This window comes from Drosophila virilis, chromosome 3, assembly GCF_030788295.1.
Source record: "Drosophila virilis strain 15010-1051.87 chromosome 3, Dvir_AGI_RSII-ME, whole genome shotgun sequence".
Lineage (NCBI taxonomy): Eukaryota > Metazoa > Arthropoda > Insecta > Diptera > Drosophilidae > Drosophila > Drosophila virilis.
Window position 1 is genome coordinate 23620876 of NC_091545.1, and position 21117 is coordinate 23641992.

General features: G+C 39.4%; 1 protein-coding gene across 8 annotated transcripts in view; it reads right to left on the reverse strand.

Annotated features, from left to right (window-relative positions):
* Window positions 1–21117, reverse strand: part of hid (head involution defective) — a 207097-nt gene that overhangs the window by 104926 nt on the left and 81054 nt on the right. For 7 of the 8 annotated variants that reach the window (XM_032434372.2, XM_032434374.2, XM_032434373.2 and 4 more), the window contains 2 exons: window positions 12555–12776; window positions 2671–2962 (listed from right to left, as the gene is read on the reverse strand). The gene's annotated coding sequence lies outside the window, so the exon portion shown is untranslated. The remainder of the gene's footprint in view (window positions 1–2670; window positions 2963–12554; window positions 12777–21117) is intronic. The other variant, XM_070207862.1, reaches the window with a different exon arrangement.

Genomic DNA, 21117 nt, shown 5'->3' on the forward strand with positions numbered 1-21117 from the left:
GCGCCTGCAGTCGAACTTCAAAGGTGTCAACCTGCAGCAAACTGCAAAATGCAAACCAGCCGCCCTCGCAACTGAAACGAATCTCTGATGCTAACCAATGCACTTTCTGGCAATCAATACGTTTTTGTCTCTAATATAATTTACTGTCTCTAATGTGCGGAGTGAAGTCTTTGAATAGCGGCCAGGCACTTAAGGCCATTCAAATGATGTGGTGAGTGAGCCGAATTGGATGAGAGTGAAATGTTATTCATTTGATATTCCAGTAGCAAATGCATAGGAAAATGCAGATTGCGGCTGTAGAAATGCACAAGGTATTCATTTCAACAATAGAGATCAACAATAAAATCGATTAGTATCTCCTTACCTGTCGATCTGCTTATATAGGTACAGCAATTGTTAAGAATATGAAAGTTACTTTATTTATTTTATATGTTCTTTATAATATCAATATTTTAAGCGTTTTAATTGGCGATCTTTAAACGAGACAGTCAGGATATCTTTCGAAACTTTAATACCCTTGTGGACATTTGCTTTACTGTTTTTTGAGGCTCGTAAATGAGTTTCTTGAGAAGCTGAATATTTTTCTACTCAAGAATCTACATTTCAAGCTATAGTTCGTACTAGTGCGTATACCGTAAACTTTTAATAAGTAGGTATCTAAGTTTGAGATTTTGATGAATTTGACAATCAGATATTATAATTTTATTTACAAGCTATGAGAATCGTCGAAAATGACGCTTACCCTGTCTGTCTTTTACTTTTGTAGACTTGATCGCGCTTTGCATCAGTTTTATATCTTTTGGCCATAGCTTAAGTTTTTTAATATTTTACACTCAACTGACTTTGCTGAAAAGATTGCAAAAACGCAGGTCAGGCAAGTCTATGCGAAAACCATACACATGTCAGTCACACTTAACCCCGGGCCATGGTAAAATGGCTTTGGCGGGGTGCAGTAGACCGCAGGAATTTCAAATCCAGATTTGTTTTGATTGCCCTGCGGCAAACTTATTATTTTAAGTCAGCAAATGTTATGCGGCTTATGTTTTTGCAGTGAACTTTTCATAATTTTAACGTTTTCCCAACATTTATTATATGATTTCCGGAAATGTTTTGAGGCGCCGTCGCCGCGTCTCAAATTTATGCGCAGCGCATATGTCAACAGCTCGTTTTTTGATAAAAAAAATAAATAAGAGAAGCATAAAAGGATATATAATGACATAAGGATATAGAATATGTGTATCCTTGCTTGGCTACTGTTGCTGCTTTGGTAAAAATTTGCATATTTGCATTTCAATTTACCGCCTCAGTGTGTGTAGTTAGGGTATCTGTTGTTTTTTTTCTTCTCCTTTTTGGCTTGGGCAAAAATTTAATTGTCAATAAAAATTTACCGTGCGGAAAATTTGTTATGCAAACAAACGAAATTGAAATGCGGCTGCTCTGCGTTTATCGTGTGCATTTTCTATGCGATTCGCTGCCTTCGAGTAGACAAACCCACACACAAAGACAAGCCCGCAGCAGACAGATTTGCATTATCTCAAAGGCAGAGACATATATCTGGTATTGGATTGTGAGAATATTTTTTCTTTAAATAATGCATGAAACACGAAACATTTTACACTCCCAACGACAATGTGTAATTGAGTTAATTGGTAAAATCCAAAAGCCCCTAACATTAAGTATGTGTATTTTGTGGGGATTGGGCAGCGTCTCGTTGCTGTTCTTGTAATTTTGTAATTTACATTGCAGGTTTTGAATTTACACTTGCAAGCAATTAATAATGCTGCATTAGGGTTATCCATAGAGCTGTGCATACACACACACACACACACACGAAGACATCCTTCTTGCTAGCCGTTCGCATATGCACGACAATTAAGCAGGATAATTAAGTTTATCGTTCATTGGCTTTGCATTTTACCCAGCTGCATATCACTCTCTCACATTCTCTCCATCTATCTATCTGGTATTTGCCTAATGTAACACGTATGACAGATTATAGCAGGATGTTCAAGGATTGGGGGGCACTGCAGGACATGATTGTGCATATTGGACAGGCAATAAGAGCCTGTATCTAAGTGCATTTTCAAATACAACTTGGCCATGGAATCGAAATTGCAAAAGTTATGTAAATGGATTGCAATTGCAGTAGCAATCAATGTGGGAGAGAAAAGTCCATAGCCCATTTGTCATTTGGGCCGATAACCAAGGGACTCAAGTTTCCATTTAGTAGTTCACACTTTGGCAGCCATATCATAAAATGCTGTCGTGTCATCAGACATTAAAGATGCCATTGCTAGACGCAATTAAAACCATTCAAAATAAACATTTCATTACCAGCAAAATGACGTTAATGTCACAGCCTTCGTATCTCTCTCACTCTACAACTCGATTCCTGTCTCCCGTTGCACTTTACAAAGTTTGGCTGCAAAAAAGCACAGCAGGGACAACATTGTCATAAACCTTGCTGACATTAAGATAACTTTTAATCATCATAAAAAACCAAAAAACCTGCACAACCCACAACCCCTTTTTCGCTCAAGGTCTGCAGCGTAAGCGGCTTTTCGTGTCGCCATTCGCAACTGCATTAAAAAAAATAAAACAACAAAAAAAATATATATTTTTAAACAAAACAATAAAACAAAAAAGAAATAAAAGCTTGGACTGGCTTACCGGCTCCTGGCTATGATTTCGTTTCTGATTCCGATTCCGATTTTGATTCGTATATTAAATTGTTTCGGTAGCTTTTGTGGAGCTGTCGACGTCGCGTTGTTGCCTCGTCGACCGTTCCTCTGGCTTGTGGCATGTTGCGCCCGGCCAAACGGAAATGTAATGAAAATTCAATTAAAAAATGGCATTTGCCAGATTTTACGAGTTGCATTCGATGGATGGGCGCAGGCAGTGATGGTGGACAACACTGATGGCAAGCCAACGACAACTTTTGTTGAATTTACTTGGACTTTAGCTGCAAAAAATTAGTAAAAACGAATTGGTAAGTAAGCATAACTGACACAGCTTTAAAGTACTTTAATTAATCATTTATGACTCAAATTTGTAAACAAATAATAATTACATTTCCCAATCGCCCCGTATACCGATTCAGATCGGAGCGGATCTTGCGTGCAAACAAATCGACAAAAACATGTAATTTCACTTATCTGACATAATGTCAATGATTTTAAAATCGGCTACCCTTTGTACAATAAAAAAAAAACATAGGCAGCAAATTCACATATAAATTACAAAAAAGGAAAAAAAATTACCCCTTATCATGTCGTGGGATAACAATAACAACGAGTTGACTTGTGTAACAAATAAAAGTCACTTGATAAGCCCGATATATGCAACCCCTTGTTGCCAAAAGGGTGTCGGGCCAAACATCGTATGCTAATCACACACACAGTCTGGCAATATAAACGATGCAGACACACACACACACACACACACACACACACATACACCCATCAGATCCGCCTTAAACATGCTTAAGCACAAACCAACGAGCCAAAGATCTTTTTTGGCTGTATTCCTGGTACTTTGGTGGCAAATGGAAATTGTGATTCTTTTATAGCCTGGCGCCGCTTGAATGATTTTTATGGGCTATGCCAAAAAAAAAGCAAAGATGAACTCGAATGCCAACAAACTGATTTGCATGTCTTTGTCAAGGAATTCAGCTGAAGGAAAAAATATTTCGATTTTCGCCTTAGCTTTGTAACACTCGAAGGAAACATTGGGTAGTTCTGTGGATTTCGTATAATCGAGCTAAGATTATTTAAAATTTTTCATTTCTGTCAATTTAATTAAGAAGTGCGACTAATTCGGTTTTAATAACAACCAATGATTCATTCATTATTATTGATGAAAATAAAAAACGTTATTACAAATATTAAAAACAACAATATGAAAATGTTTTAAAAAATATGACAACAATTTACTTTAAAGCAAAGCTAATTTGTTTTTAATTCAGGATAAAACACATTTCCTGATTTTCTAATCAACATTCACATAAATGGAGAGTCATTCTTGAGGACTATTTCAAGAGTATTTCATCTTCTATATTTGGAGCGACATTTTTTGTAGTGTGCTGCCTTTTTTTCTAAATGTGTTCTTTTGGTTTTCAATTTATTTTGATATTTTATTTGCATATGCAATAATTTACAGACGCAGCAAAGGAGTTTTTCAAGCCAGCTTCGACTGTGAACCGAATGGATTTTGTGTGGGGTTACTTTAGCCTTGCGAATACTATAAATATTTGATATGGCACTGCAATGAATAGGCAATTGTAGCTGGGCAAAAGTGTTGCTAAAAAGAAGCATTTAATAAGCACTAAAATGCATACAAAATCTCTTTAAGCTATTTTAGGATTGCATTTCCCCCACAACCGAACTGAAAAGTCGTATGTGCGCGTATGGGTATGTACCATTCAATTTCAAGAGCCATTAAAAACTATGCATGCAATTAAGTCGAGTGAAAATTTCATAAAGATAACAATCGACAAGAACAAGAAATAAACATATATAGCTAGAGATCTGTCTCTAGAGTATGGAAGGGCATGGAAGAAAAAACCTGCAGTTGCCCGTCAGTCAACACTTCAAATAAAAAGGCGGATGAGGAGACCACATTAATTTGCATTTAAAAACTGTTTTTAGTAGCATTAACAACAAACATGGGCCCAACATGGGGAGCAGGCCATTAACAAAGTGTCTCCAGATGTGGCAGCAACAGCGGCTGTGGCAGCGGCACAAGTTGATTTGGGGCCGCATCGTATTTAACATAAAAAGATGAAAAGTTTATTATGATTGTTGGCTGCTGTTATTAGCTCAAGAAATGGTTATGGGACCAGCGCACGCCATTCTTCTAGGCAACAACAAGCACACCAAATGTCAAAAGCCAGCGGTCACAGTGTGTCCAACTCCAGGCATAAATGGAGCTGCTCTCGCTTTAGCTGCCCCGTGTGGCAAGGAAGGAGAGGCAAGCGGTGGCACTTACAATGATCTTGTCATAAAACGTTCAGAGTCATCAAAGTTGCACTTTATGCGAAACGATCTTCGCTCAATGTTGTTGTTGTTGTTGTCGTCGTCGTTGTTGTTTTTGTTGCTCTGTTTGTTGTCGCTGCACGTGTTCATCGTCATCAGCATTAGCGGCGCTGTTGTATTAGGCGAGAACAGACAAACAAACGATGGAGACGACGTCAAAGAAGACGCTGATCGGACCAGGCCAGGAACTAGCACTGGCACTGGCACGGGCATTGGGTGCTGTCTTGTCACGTCTTGTCTGTGTGTGCTTGGTTTGCTCTTTGCACTCGACATAATCATAGAAATTATGTGGCCCCTGCCTTGGCTAAATGGTGTTGGCAATGCCATAAGCGCAGGCTAATAGACCCCGCATGAGGTCGTCGCTGGCAGCATTTGCTTAAGATGCGACGAAGAGCATTATTTGTATGCATTTATAGTTATAAAAGAAAAAACATAAACAGCAGCACAAACATTGTATAGATTGGTGAATAAGCTCTAAAGAATATAAGATGAAAACGGAACTGCTTAAGAGGAAATAAATAGAGCTATTCCACTAAATAATCATGGTTTGTTGGAAAATATATATTTGATAAGCTGCATTTTAAGACTCTAAACAACGTTGTAAACATGCTGTGAAAACTCATTCGAATAAGCTATTTATTCGACTTTTGTACAAAGGAGAGAACAACTCTTCCGTTATGATCTGTTTCCAAATGTATTCAAGCCATGAAGCTGCAACTTGGTAGCTCAGTAAGTATTCAAATTAATACACCATTCAAAATCTACACAAGCATATTCGATAACAATTAAAAAAAAGCTAGACTCGATTGTGCGAGACTAGAACATACTGTATATCTTTCGTTTAAATATCAAAGAAATATATATATATTCTGAAACTGTTTACACTTTAATAGAATCTACACACCAACGTTTATGTCCCTAGCTTTTGAAATCTATGAAATATGCTCAAAAAAGTATTTCGATATCGATTTATAACCATTATTATATATGATTACATCGACTCGGCTGTGGATGCTGAACATGAATATGTATACTCTATGGGATTTGAGATGTCTCCATTTGCCTGTTACAAACATGTGTATAAAACAATTATACCCATTTTACACACGCTAAATGGGTATAAATATATGAACACATATACTTCAGATAATTGCTTATCGAATGCTATTCCAAGGCAAAACATAAATTTACCCTTGCTGAATATAAACTTGTTGCCCATTCGGTTCTCGAATTATGTATCCTACAGATCGCTTTAGGAGCGGTACATTTAATATGCGAGCGTGTGACAGGCCCAAGTGCGCCTCAAGTGTTGTCACACACATGAATAACCAAAGGCATTACAACGATTTTGGGCCCGAGTGGCAAGTGGCAAGTGGCATGAAACCCAAAAAAACACGCAGAGCATAGCATGCAGCCCAAGCACTTGACACTTGCCACTGACTTGTGGCATGAGCCGTCGACTTGACATGCGGCGCTGCCGCTGATGCTGCCGCAGCCGATGCCGATGCCGCCGCTTCTGTTGGCTGTTTGCTGCCTCAAGATCATCTTTGTCAAAGATCTTTTTTCCCCAGAAAATTTGTTTGGCCTGCATCTGGGGACGCTGCTGTCGCTGATTGCCTGTCGTTGTTAGAAAAATATTATTTTCTTTATGTTTTGTTTTATATTTCTACGCTGATTGCAAAGACGAGTAGTTGCAGTTGGGGCGTGCTGCTGCTGCTGCTGCTGCTGCTGCTGTTGGTGCCACAGCACAAAGGGCAGCTTGCCGCTGCCGCTGTCAGTCAGTATGTGCTGCGGGGCAAACGGCGCGCTTGAGTGAAAGTTGATGTGCATGAAAAGTTTTAATTGCGCGTCGAGTTGGAGTTTTTAGTGGCAGCCAGGAACTGGGTGGCACTCACCGCACTGCTCATTCCAGAAACATATTAGAAAAACGATTTTAACACAAATTTTGTGGGTCATTTTTTGTAATGGGCCCCGACGAGCAGTCGCGATAAGCGATGTCTATATAGTTGCCCCAGCATCTTTTCCTTTTTTTTTTTTTTTTGTCGTGTCAAATGAAGTGTGGCATGTGCTGAAGATGTGCTGAACCCAGCCACGTGCTTGAATGAACTTTGCGTGGGTTTGAACGCGTAGGATAACAGATAGGCTCAAAGACTCTCTATGGATGATGCAGCATTATAGGGCAGTCCCTATATATTGATAACAACTTTTACCGTTCTTGCTGTTTTAGGCACGTGTGTTGAAGTAGCCCTTAGGTAGGAGTAAGATGGACAGCTGTACTCTCACAGATAAGTGAACACGAATATCAATCTTAATATAGAAATATATAGCATAGCAAAGTTTCTTCACATTACTAAGAAATAACTCAGCTCGAAATGATCAATAATTGGAAATGTAAAATAAAAAACAGCCATAACAAATTGTTAAACTTTTGTCCAATAAACTTTCTTAATGAACTATGCCACACATTGGAATGACAGCACATTAAGAAGCTTTAACTGAAAAATGCCAACACGCACAGCTCAGGCTTGGGATTTGATGATCAGCAGTAAACTGAGAAAGATTAACTACGCAACTCGAGTTCAAATGGTCAAAAGCTAATAAATTACTCAAATTCCGTAACCGCAGAGATGGACAACGAGATGTCTTTAAAGCTAACCAATGCCGTTTTATAGCACCTTTTCCAACAATACCAAAGCAAACCCAACTGGTTGAGCCATAGATCAAACACTTGGCTGTGGCAGACTCTCGGGCATGGCAATTGAAAAATGTAGATCAAGTTGGGGCGATAAAAGGCCAAAACCGCCTTTCACATTAATTATAAGTTTTTAAAACTACATAAAAACCGAACGTGTTGGAACTCACATTTTGATCGAATAGGAACCAACTTTCTGGGAATAGTTTTCATTATGTTGCAGTAATTTTTTTTTGAACAACGATCGCAGACGTCAAGATAAATCATTAAAACAATTTTATTAATATGATATCTGTTCAGGCATTTTATGTTTATAGCTTTTAGTAAATATGAGACACCCAGCCGCGAAAACAAGTTAATTGCTCCGCCCCAAAACGATTCTCATAAATGGGTCGCTTAGCTACATAAAGTGCTCATATGTGGCTCTAAAATGCGCTCTTTACGATCTCTTTTGTGTTTCCCTTTATTTTTTTCGGTCTGTCAACCCATTTTTATTTCCAGGAATTTTTTATTAGAAATAATTACACTATTTAACCATGGCTAAGTCAATTTTCTTTTAATTTTTAGAGATTTTTTTGTGCTTTGTACAAGTTTTCTTCGAAACGTAAAATGCATTAGCTCTACCAGTTTATTATTAGCAGCAGGTTTTGTTAGGTTTAACAGGCGATGATAACAGGCGAGTAGTTTTCAAGTTTTATACCAAACCCTTATAGATAAAACTCACTAGTGTCTAGTTTTTAGATACAGCTTTTGATCACAACACACAGAGCTGTTGCTAATGGCTACTCATCACAGAGCTTATTGAAAGCCAACTAAGCAATCGTAAACAGTTCAAAATGTCATTGTGAAACGCACCAACAATTGTACGAATATCACTACAAATATTCAGTATTTCAAACCAAAAAAGAAAACCCACCCATTAAATCCCCTTGGTATTATCTCCACGGCAATACAGAAAAAAGTGATGGACAATCTCCAGCGAATGCAACACACTAACGATTTCATTAAAAATGCAGTCAACTAGAAAAAACTCAATTAATTTCGACGTAAAAAACTTGGCAAGCGCCCCCATAAATGCAAAAAAAAAAAACTTATACTACATATACATATATCCGAAAAACAAATTTGGTTCGCTTGTTTTTTTCTCGCCTTTTTTGCAAATCATTCGGCAAACAAACACAAATGTGCATAAAATTACAACAATGCAACAAATTGAGGGATGCAAAAGTGCAGAGATGACCAAGGAGCGCCGCGACCGAGGTCCAACATCAAATATCAAGGGTTTCCGCTCAGCGCTCAATCCTCGAACCGAGCCCTCGCCCCCTTTCGGGTGCAGTGATATGCAAAAAACTGCATGTCATTGCGTTGGCAACGCAACTACCAGCGGGATTGGGCACAGGCGGAGGCACTCCCCCCCCGCCGTGGTCGGTCGAGGGCTTCACTTGCGTTTTTTATGTAGTTCACTTTTGAAAAATTGACAGCTTGACCGCAGTGCTTGTGTGGATATATTGTTATTGTTATTACATTGCTGTCGCTACCCATTGTTGCTGTTGTTGTTATTGTTGTCCTTGCCGTTGCTGTTGCAATTGCAATTCAAGCGAAAAATCATTAATATCCTTTGGCCTCAACGAACCCCACCCAGTGTGTCGGCTTTTCGGGCCCCTTTTATGTATTTTTTGTTGTGGTTGTTGCATTTGAATGCACGCTGCATTTCGACCCATCGACTTTTTATGAGGCTTCCACATGTTTGGCCCATTGTTGCCCGAACTTTGGGTCACTTAATGAACCTCGCGAGTTGTTTTTCGAGTTGCAAAGGTTAGCAGCCACAGAATGGTCATCATACGAATGAAGCAAGTATTTATACTCTTTAAATATGTCTCAGCATCGATCAAAGTCAGCGATTCGCCGATAAGGCAAACACTTCAATCAGCCAACCAACCACCTCCCCTTCCCATTTTGGTCTGCCCTAATACACTTGCCCTTTAGCCAGCCCCCCAGAACACCCTGTACACCTTTCACTTATCCCAAATTTCAGCAGCAATTACGTGTAGACACAAACACCACTCAGCTAAATATCTGGCTCAATAGTTTAATGAAATTATCAATATCCAGCTCGGACCCATGTGAGTCATCATCGCAGCAGAGGAGAGTGAAAAAACGATGAGTCCAGCCCATCACACACACACAGACACACACACAAGCATAATCGCCTACTGATGTAAATACAATATTTTCAATATAACCACTTAACGCTTAAGTCCCGCACCGCACCGCACCACACAACAAGACAAAAACACAACCCTCATCAGGGGTAGGCCTTGGTTACCCTAACCCCCCCACACACACACCAACACACACACACACACACACACACATAACATTATCTACTGAGCTAAGCGACATGACTACTACACACTACCTACTACTACCTAAACACATACTACCTTGCCAGCCAGGCCCTTGTTGTCATCCGCATCACCCAAGTGGCGGCGACGACCACAACAGTATCAATGCACAAACTGTACCCGGTGCGAGTGCGAGTGCGAGTGCGAGTGCTCGGTACCCGGTAAACTGTGTCCAGGAGCAGGGGCACTGACAGCAACCCCCAAATGCTCGGCTATGGAGGGTTAAAGTTTGAGACGATGATGATGACGACGACGACGACCACGACGACAGTGAACTGTCATATTTGCTTTGACTGACTGACTGACTGACTGACTAGCTGACTGACTGCCTGACGAGTTGCCAACACGTACACGAGTGCATAGATGAGTGCGGTGGTTGATGTGACTTACCAACTGACCATCTGTCGTGGCGAGCCGAAAGAGAGGTCCGGGGAAAATAACAAAAAAAAAAAAAAAAGCAGGGCATATTTTTCAGCGCATTTTTCCCTATTGTTGAAATTCAAATCGGGCCGTCGAGTGACAACTGTACCATGGGCAAGTGTAGTACGCAACGCTGGCCTCAACTGGCAAGTGCTTGTTGTTGTTTTTGTTGTTGTTGTTCTTGTAGCAAAACAAATTTTGTTAGATTTCTTTCAGATTTTTTGTCAGACATGAAAGATTTGCATAACTTGTAAGTGAGCGCGCGGCAAACACTTGAGAAATTCCTTTAGAATCTCCCCTCGTCTCATTTATGCTCTATGCACCATTCGAGTGTGTGTCGGCATTTCAGAGAGCACATTTTTCTAGGGGTTTCGACTGACAAAAGGGTTTTGCCTGGTAGGTTCGGCAAGAGCCGCGATTGAGCTTAATTGTTTGGAAAGATTTTCTCAACAATGCCCAGATTATGCAGGGCAACAGAGAGGGTTGGACGCACAGATGCTGTTTGCTTACTTTTGGCTATGCGTTTCTTGTGTTACGAGTAAAATATACTTTAAATTTTCGTGTCTGTCATAATTTTGATTTCTAGCCAGAACCAAGCAGGGCCACCTACATGGCAGCTATTTAATCTCGCCTGAGGCGCAAGCACAGCTCACTAACTAACCACAAAATGCTTTTGTTCAACTTTGCCCAACACCAGCTCACCTCATCGAATGCCACTCACTCACAAGGCAGCCAATTAATTGGCCTAGCCCATCCAGGCTACTTACAATGGCCAGATCTCGCAGGAGCCGCAGTAGTCCATAAGCATGTTCCGCACAATGCCTTAATAAAGAAATCATCGGTAGTCGGGAGTTGACCACATCAATGTGCTCCAGGTTTTGCCTGGATGCATCAACACTTCAATGAGTGCGACGGCCCTGTTGACTGGTCAGCTCGCATCGGAACTAGGCCTCAAGTGTGGGCAACGGCACAATGAGGCACTTCGTCTTTAGTCTGCCCTGCTTGACCGCCCGCTCGCCCGCCCGCCCATCCGCTCGACCGACCAATGCCACCACAATTATTTCCATTTGATTGAGCAAAGAAGTGTGCGTGGAGCGTTCCTTCCTTCTATTTTTTTTTTTTGCTTTTTTTACAACAAGCTGGACACATTGTGGGCTGCCTGGATAGGCGGGCACTGCGTGGTCATCACTTGCGACTCTGGCTTTCTGTGTTTATTGCGCTATATGCTTGAGTGCATTCGCATTTATGGACGACGATGATGGTAGCCGGAAAACTTGAGTATGACAGGAAGAGCGAGTTTTATGCATATTGTGCATATATTGCTGAACGATCGAGTACTGGGCGAGGCTTCAAGAACTTTAAAGCGGGAGTCCTCAATTTAAGCGAGTTTTAAATGCCGTAAATCTGACTGCCAAATCAAACATGTGGCTTTAGCATTTAATAAAATTTTCGCCGAGTCTAACTAGCCTAACTGATAAAAATTTAAATTCAAAGTAAATGAACTATAAAGTTACACCTCAAAACAAAATAATCAAAATGATATATAAAACTTCTAATAAAAAATACTGACTCTCGACGAACTTAATATTATTCAAATACGTGCGTCAGTTTTTAATATTCATATTATTTAAGAATTTTGCATAACTTTAAAAGCAGTGTGTGTGTGTGTACCTCTGGACCAATTAAATGCACTCTATAACGGGCTGGCGGCCCCTTTTGGCCATTTATCCTAATAGTTTTACAAGAGTGGCAAAATTTATGCTCAATTTAACACGCTACCAATGTCACTTGAAAACCAATTAAATAAATTGGCGCAACTTCGAGTGGCAAACTATGATAATAACCTTTCAACTTGGGCAAGAGTTCATGTTAACCCAATGTGTAACCCGTTCGGATATTGTCCGCACCGAGAACGGCACCCGCATGGAATTTTCTTACTTTTCGACTTAATGAACACGCTTTGAAATGGAAATTAAGGTAAATAGTTTAGTTTAGATGGCTTACTGGTTAGTTGGTTAGCTGAATGACTGTTGGGCGGGTTAGCTCTTTGGTGGCTTCCACCTGGCGCTTAGTCACCCTTTTGCGCAATTATCCTTGACATTCTCAGCTATTTTACTACGAACTGCAACGTAATGTGCCCATGCATATTTTACATTTAACGGGTTTTTTATCCTTGTATGCATGCGTTGTTTAAAATAATTGTCTATTCCGCGAAAATGGTGCCCACTATAAAATAAGACAGAAATAAAACAGTTTTTGAAATAGAAAAACAAATATTAGTTGTTAAATTATCTAAGAATGTCATAAAATATGAACTATTTCAGACTTATACATAAATTCAATAGATATAATATATTATTTTGGCATGAAACATTTGAAAAAAATAGATACATACTATTTGAAGACATGTTTCAATTTGAAATAAATTAAATTGATATTATATTTCATATTTCAAATGATTTACAGATATTTAGCAATTGCATAATATAAACTATCTCAGGCTTGAGTTAAATTTCAAATAAATTAAATTGAAATATTATATTGTTTTGTTATGAAATATGTATTAGATAAAACGTATTAATTTAATGTTAAGCAGAAATAATATATTATTTTGGTATGAATTATTAGAAAAGCAAGATACATATTTTAAAGCAGCACTTAATACTCATTCTGCATATAAATAATTATTGAATAGAAATAGTTGATGATATGAGTCATTTGGGCGACTCAAGCAAACACTTTGAGTGTGTTAACAATTAAAAAGAATACTCACTCCCATTTATGTATTTCAGAAAACAATTCAATAAAAACAAACATTTACTGAGCCCCCACAGGCAATTAGTGTGAAAAAACAACAAGAAGCAGCAGATGAAAAACAACAAGAGCTAAAGTAGAACCACTTGAAATGTTGCCACTGTCAATGCCACACGACCTTTGTTATCATTGGGCGTTGTTGTCAAACGCAAAAGGCGCTCTCAAGTGCCGCCCAGATTGAGTTGAATTTGGCATCAAATTAGCAATGGTCTCGCGTCTGTCGCACTTCTTGTCAATGACAGCCCAAAAATGTTCAATTTGCGTTTGGGTTATGCAAAATCAGAGGCACAACTTTGGCGCTGACACTGAAAAACACTTGAGACACAGTCGAGACTACAAAACTGACAGACAAAAGTTGCAATTAGCAGCGTAAACAACAGAAAGCGGCATTGGGGGAAACATTAAATACGTCCAAATTGGGCAGGAATATCGTTCCAGATAAGAGCCAGGAAAAGCAGTGCAAACTAGGTCGGCAAATCGGTGCGCCGAGGGCTGCCAATTGAGGAGCTTCTGATTTATATGGACGTGTGGTTGGCGCTTTTAAATAAACTAATTAAGTTAATTAGCTGCGATTTGGGTTCGTGTTCTGCACTCTGATCAGCTTACTCGACATCCTCTGGCATTATTATGAAAATTGCAACAAACAACAAAAAATATGTATATTTCCAGCAGCTACCGGTTAATATTAACGCATTATGCAAAAGACACAAAGAGCTAAAAGCGAGGGCGGGCACAAGAGTTATTGAAAAGTATCAAATTAAGGGTATGGATTTATAGCTATAATTCAGGCTTACTTAAAAGTTTTAAAACTGATTATTCACAGAAATATTTTGGGAAACACTCTCAAGTCCAACATAATAAAGAAGCAAGTACTCAAGTACCACAAAGGCCTTCATTATAAGAATACTTTAGGACCATGTTATACTAAATTATTTATTAGATACAGATAAAAAAGGTAAAATAAAATTTAACAAATTAACTTTTACAGCTTCTGAAAATATGTCAATTTCTTAAATAGATAAACGAAGTGTTAATTTGGCTATAAACTAATTGACATGCCCTCTCTTAAACACAATTCAAAAAGCCAAAAGCAACCACTATAAAAAAAAAAGGAAGCGAAACGCAACGCAGTTTTAATGGATTTTTTCTCGATGAGTTGGAGAATTGGTGGGGCAGCAGAGTTTGGGGGTATTCGTGGCATAATGCGGTATTATTGTTGTTTGTTTTCACAAAATGGCCTGACACCAGGCAAACAAACAACGGGCGGGCGACGAACAGCTCAACATTTTTTATATTAAAACCTGCGGTCAGGGCGTGTTGCAGTTGCAGATTTTTACACGCAGCCATTAAAAAGGCACTCGGAGGCGACTCTGGACCAGGTGGTGACGACAACGATGACGACTGAGGACTGCGCGTGGCTGAAGCGTGAAAAATGCAGCCAGACATTGCCAAAATCCCATAAATAAGTACAGCACCAGAGAAGAATACAATACAATACAATACCAAAAAAAAAAAGTGTTAATAACACTAATTTGTCTGCGGTCAAAATGGTAATTTTTGTGGATATTCAGTTGGCCGGAATTGGGTTTGGGCTTGGGTTTGAGTTTGGGGTTTTGCGTGCTGATTGCCAACGGTTTTGGGTTTGGTCAGTAGGTGAAAGGCAGCTGTAATGAGATGTAAACGACGAGGCATTGATTGCTGCTGAATTTAAATATAATTGGGTGCAAAATGTGTTCAAATAAGTCAAAACAGAGGTGTGAAAAGGATTCATTGAGAAGCAACGCAAAGGGCTGTAGCTTTGATGGTAACGGAAATGGATTTTATTAGAAGCAAATAGTGTTTGATATATAATAAGCCCTGACTACCACCACTTAGAATTCTTTGGTAGCTTATAAAAAAAATGTTAAGAAGCGTCCAAAAAGATCATTAGGCTCCCCTCTACTGCAGCTCTCAACGAACACACACGCACACTCTATAAACTAGCGCCAGTTAATTGCCATGGCAAAGACCTAGAGTACAGCCGAGCCGCCGTTCTGGCGCAAGTCGCGACACTCGTCTTTGAGACTCTGCCAAACATCTGGGATCAGTTGGTGCCATGGTGCCCGTTGCTCGTTGCGGTCGCTCGTGCAGCGTCCTCATATGTTAATGGCACTTACTCGCCAAGGCCTGCCCCGCGCTCTGTAGACCCGCTCTGCATTTTTCTGGTACTTAGTTTTCCACAATTTGTGGCTTTAACTTCTTTTCTTTTTGACTAATTCACTTTGAAAATTTTCTTCTTTTTCCATGAGTTGTTCGTGATTTGCGGCAATTTCGTAAAGTGTCTAGCGAGGTTCTAATGTTATGACCGGGCCAAAGCCTATGCCGGAGCCCGTGGTCGGGGGCTAGACCACACCATGGCCTAATGCATTTCAACTTCTTTTGTGTGCTGGTGATAAGGAAAATTGTTTATAATGAGGTTCTGCGGTCTATGCTCAATTGAGTTTACTTAATTGTTGCAACCGGCCACTGGATTTACGCTACGCTGTAGACGGCAATTAGGACAGGGTATAATCGGATAGAACTTCCAGTACTACGCCTAGGTAGCCAGTCCAGAAATTGCCTCCAAGAGCAGAACGACAGGCTCTTTAATGATTTGACTTGGCTAATGCTCAACTAATTGAGTAATTTTTGACTGCATTCAATCATTGGCTCGACTAACCCTTTGTCGAATTTCTCAGGCCCAAGTCAACTCGTTTAACTCTTAGTTTTCTGGCTCTCCCTTTTCCAGCTGGGCATTGCGAATTTCCCAAAGGCGCTTAACTTAACGCTTTATTGTTACAAATTTGCTGCCAGTTGTATCCTTTTACAGCTTCCCAGGAGCGGGTTGCTGTCAGGCTATTCCTTTGGGTGACATGCTTTCACTTCTTAACCTGACCATCAATCATTCCCTTGACTTATGTATTTTTTTTTGCTCAGCCTTTTGTAATCTGTTTGGTCCAGTAGGTTAGTTATCGGCAAATAAATGTGACTATAAATCGAAAAATTATAAACGCTTAGCACTGACCACCATGAGCTAAGACACCCTCATAAGGAGCACAGAATCAGAGACACACCGAAGCTCAAATACTCTCCAAAGTAAGTGTATAAAGTGTGGTGTACAGACTTTGTTGGCAAGCTAATATACCCTTAAGCACATTGCCACCGACTGGAATTGACCAACTTTTTAAGCCTTTAACAAATCCAATTGCTGGCCTGCTTACCAATTCAATTGAGTATCTGGACAACAAGCAACTGTTCTGCCATTTCGATAAACAGTCGGAAAATTTATGCATTTATTTTGACATGCGGCATGATTTATTAACCGTAAGTAATTTGTAAATATACACACTGACAGTCGCAGGACGGCAAAGGGCTAGGGAAAGGGATTGGGCAGCCGGGCATCTAACCCCTGCTCTTTTAGCCCTGGTCAGTCGGGCCAGGGTCCTTTGGGGGGTTCGAGTTTTTAAAAATATATTTGCATTGGCGCATTTGTAACCGCATCGAATTTGTTTGTAATAAAAATGTAAATGGCATCGGACGCCACTTCAAGACGAGTTTCACTCCGAACCACAAAAAACAAAACCAGAAGAAGAAAAAAACCATACACCAAAACGAGTTGCCAAAAGAAATGAAATACGACCGCAAACTGACACTTGAGGATGAGCTTGGACCAAGCGTAACCCTTTCAGTTGGTCAGATCAGGATAGGGTTTGCCTTTATCGCTTTTGCCAAGTGGTTTGGCAGGTTGTGGATTTAGTGCAGTGCATAGTCTGTGCCTTTCTCTGCAGCTAATAAATGGATTTTCATATATCTCTTCGGTTTGTTTGATTTATGTTAAAAGTAAATACAAATTGAAGCATTTTGATAAGCATTAGCTGAGCAAATGCCCTTTCTCAGCTAATTAAAACGCTGCTGGGGAACATTTGCGGGCTCCCCTAAAGTAGAATATAAACAAAACGTGAATTCGAATTTAAAAACACCTCAGCCTTAGCATGTTTGTTGCCTGTTGCCCCAACCCCAATGCTCAAATGTGTTTAAGTGACGCGTTTATAAAACACGCAAAGCGTCCAGCATTCAATTTTGCCCCTTTTTTCCACAGCCAGAAAAAGCATTTGCCAAGGTGACGCCTTTTATTGCTACATTTTCTGGTTATTTTTAGCGGCAATTGCTAGCAGAGAAAAACAGAAAAAAAAGAGAACTACAAAAAAAAAATAAAAGAAAAAACTGCCTACAAATTTAAAATAAATTGAGTTGCCTGTTGAGGTCTGTTCCCTATATCTCTGCGGAGCCCTGTCATTAGTCGTCCCCGCGGCCATACAGAACGCCCGCATTTTGTGCTGTCTTCAAATGACTTATTAGGATTTTTATCTGGATTTTCTGTGTGCGCTTAAAAACAATGAAATATGTTTATAATTAATTAGATTTTCATTTATTTTTTTTTTTTTTTGGAAGTGTTGCCTGAGGGTGTTTTTATGCTGATGATGATCACAAATTTACACATAATTTTCGTTTGGGAGCTTAGCTGTTGACACTTTTGTGGGCATAAGGAAATATGTTTTCTTTCTCTTTTTTTTTTCTTTTTTTGTAGAAAAAAGTCAAATAAATTGTGAGGAATATAAGTAAATTTACAAGTGAAAACAAATCAAGAGTAATGCCCATGTATGTGTAGCCGTACCGTAGCGTAATTTAATGGGCAAACCAGAAACCACACCCATTTAATTACCGAAACAACACTTGAAATGCACTTAAAACAATAAATTAAATGGATCTCTGTCTCTATTCGAGCTAGCGAAACTATCAAAGCTACTTAATAAACAAATTTTCACATAAAATTACAATTTGGTTAAGAACTCAGGAAGTGCCAGGCGGAGTAACAATAAAGAGAAAAAGAGAGAGCCACCAAAAATCCACTTAAAAAAATTTATGTGCAGGAGTGGCTCAGGACACACACACACACACACACACGTGAACCCACAGATAAGTCGAGGGCACGCCGATACATGCACATAAAAAAGATAAAGTGTCCGAAAACCCAACCAACTCCCCCGACATGACCGTGTCGTCTGTGGGTCGTAGGTGTGTAGTAAGCCAGGCGAGTAATAATTATATTTTTATTGGACATTTATTGCCCAAAAACGAGCAACATTTTAATCACATTCTCGAGCAGGGGAAGCCGGTTCCGTGTGTGGTGGAGGCTTTATGTGCCGGAACTTGCCCCTTTTGTTTAAGGACCTGCTTTTGAAACTAATTTATGTTTTCAAATAATGCACGGAGCACGGACATGGGAACTATCCCGGGCAGCGTCAAGGTATGATTGAAAGAAGTTCAGACGCTGACATCGAATTGCTTTTAGAAATGTGTTTATTGAACAAACAATTCGAAGGAAGCAACGCATATTACGAATACCACCAAAAGTGATTTGTAATTCAATACAAAAGCGACCGACCAGCGGGAATTTCGGGGTAGCCAATGAGCTAGTCACTTTTCAGCCGGGTCCACATAAAAAGATAACCCACAAACAAATAAATAAATAAATCGCGCTGCTAATTAAAGGCGGCAGAGCAGCAGCAGGCAGCAGGCAGACGGCGGCGAGCGTTTGAAGCGGGCCCAAAATAGGAGCAGAGGCACATCCAAGAAACTAACACTAGAAAACACACAGCGGAGCAGAGAGCCAAACACTTTATAGCGGGGTGCCAGAAAAGCAAATTCAATTGAAAGAAAGCGACACACGAATTGACATGAGTAGCAAACAGAAAAGGGCAACAACAAGTACTTAAGTACAAATATTTGGTATTGAACGACTATTGAATACACTTTCAAGTGCCAACTGAATGAAACCAAATTAATTGTCATTGAAATCTAAGACAAGATATCATTTAAAGTTCCTAAGGATTATTTAGCTATTTTATTCGAAATAGAGAGCTGACCTATAAACTATAATTATTTTTTTTTTTAATTTAAATTTTAAACTTTCTACCTTCTAGCTCTGGAGTGTTGTTCCACTCGAATATAACTTAAACCCTCGAACTATTTGTTTTTAAGGTTTATAATTCAATAAAATAAAAATTTAAGCTTAAATAAGACATACTTAGAGGAAATTATAAGAATAACCTTTATAAAAGATGACTATATTTTTATATTTATATATTCTAATATTTCTACATAAATTATCGCATATTATAGTATAACTATTAGTGAATTAATTATTTAAAAATAATCATACATATAAGAATGAGAATAGATTTAATTTTCAATCGACAGTAAAGACTCGCTTGGGCGGACAGCGACCGACGAGAAATATTTGTCTGCTGAACAGAAGTGTCCACCTACGAGAGGGGCCTGATCTGTTATGGTGGGTGAGGAAAGAGAGTTTTCACTGCATATGAAAAATAGCCATAGCAGCAATTGACCTGATCTTATTATAATAAGCAATTAGTTAATTAGAACTATATCACATCATCATTATCTTTTATATAGTTAAAATAGATATAATAGCTAGCTCAAACCCGATACGAATTGGATTAGATTCAAAGTGTACCGCATAGAAGAGTAAAACCATGTTAGCCAGCATAGGAATAATCAAGACCCCCTGGCGTGTTTTTATATAGAAAAAGTTTTTACTTTGATGTGTGCTCCGGTTGTGTACTTGTGTGTGTGTGTGTGTGTGTGTGTGTGTGTGTGTGTGTAGTATAAGTCGCGAGTCAGTCGTTTGTCGGGTTATGCTGCGTTCCGTTGCGTTGGATTACATGTTTCAGTTACACGCCACATTGGATGCAGCAGCGGATTGGGGCGAGGGTTGTCGCTGTGCCTGAAGCTGGGGCTGGGACTGGAGCTGTGGCTGGGGGTGGCGGCAAGTGTTAAACTGCATTTGTCTGACTTTTTGGCATGTTGTTTGGTGTAGTGTGGGCTGAAGACTAGAAATTACATTTGCCTCTGAGAAATGCCACACAATCAGGTGCCGACAGGCGACAAACATGTCGAGTGCAGGATATTACCTTACGCAGCGTTCGACATAAGAAATATGCCAGCCCTGACAATTGACAGATGCAATCGGATAGCAGCTGAGCATCTCACCATAGATCTCCGAATGTAAATTGCATTTCGTCAAAGCATTCCTGTGGCTGCTTTTGACAAAGCAAAAGAGACTCCCTTCACCCATCTGCTGTTACCGTTTAAAAAATTGCGCACAATAAGCTTTGACAGCCGCCTGTCAATATGCAGATTGTCTCTGCGCTGACGCAGTTAAAACCCAGCCACGCACGATTTGCCAAAGAATCTGTGCTCTGACATGACCATGTGTCTTGTCGCTGTAAGCTCAAGTTCAAGTGCGTCGCAACTGTTGTTGATTGGCTTTGTCGAATGTCTTTATGAAATCCGAGTGTCGTGTAGCCATGTAGCACTTTAAGCCTTTTTATGTACTTCAAATATTTATGAATTTGATTGTGCAAACGCCTAATTATACTTGAAAATAATGGGAGCAGTGGACAATTTAAGACTTAAGGAATGTCAATGTCAAAATTGATTACAAACAGATGCGATGACAGCATTCACTATGTAGAAATTTTGTTAAATTTATCATGCAAGACTTTATAAAAGCCAAATAGATCAGTTAGACTTTCCAATTGTTGGAAGAAGAAACAAAGTTAAGCTTCTTCCAGTTGAACTCTCTTACAAAATTCATAATATTTGACATACAATATAGTTAAAGCTACGATCAGTTTTTGTTTATGCTTAT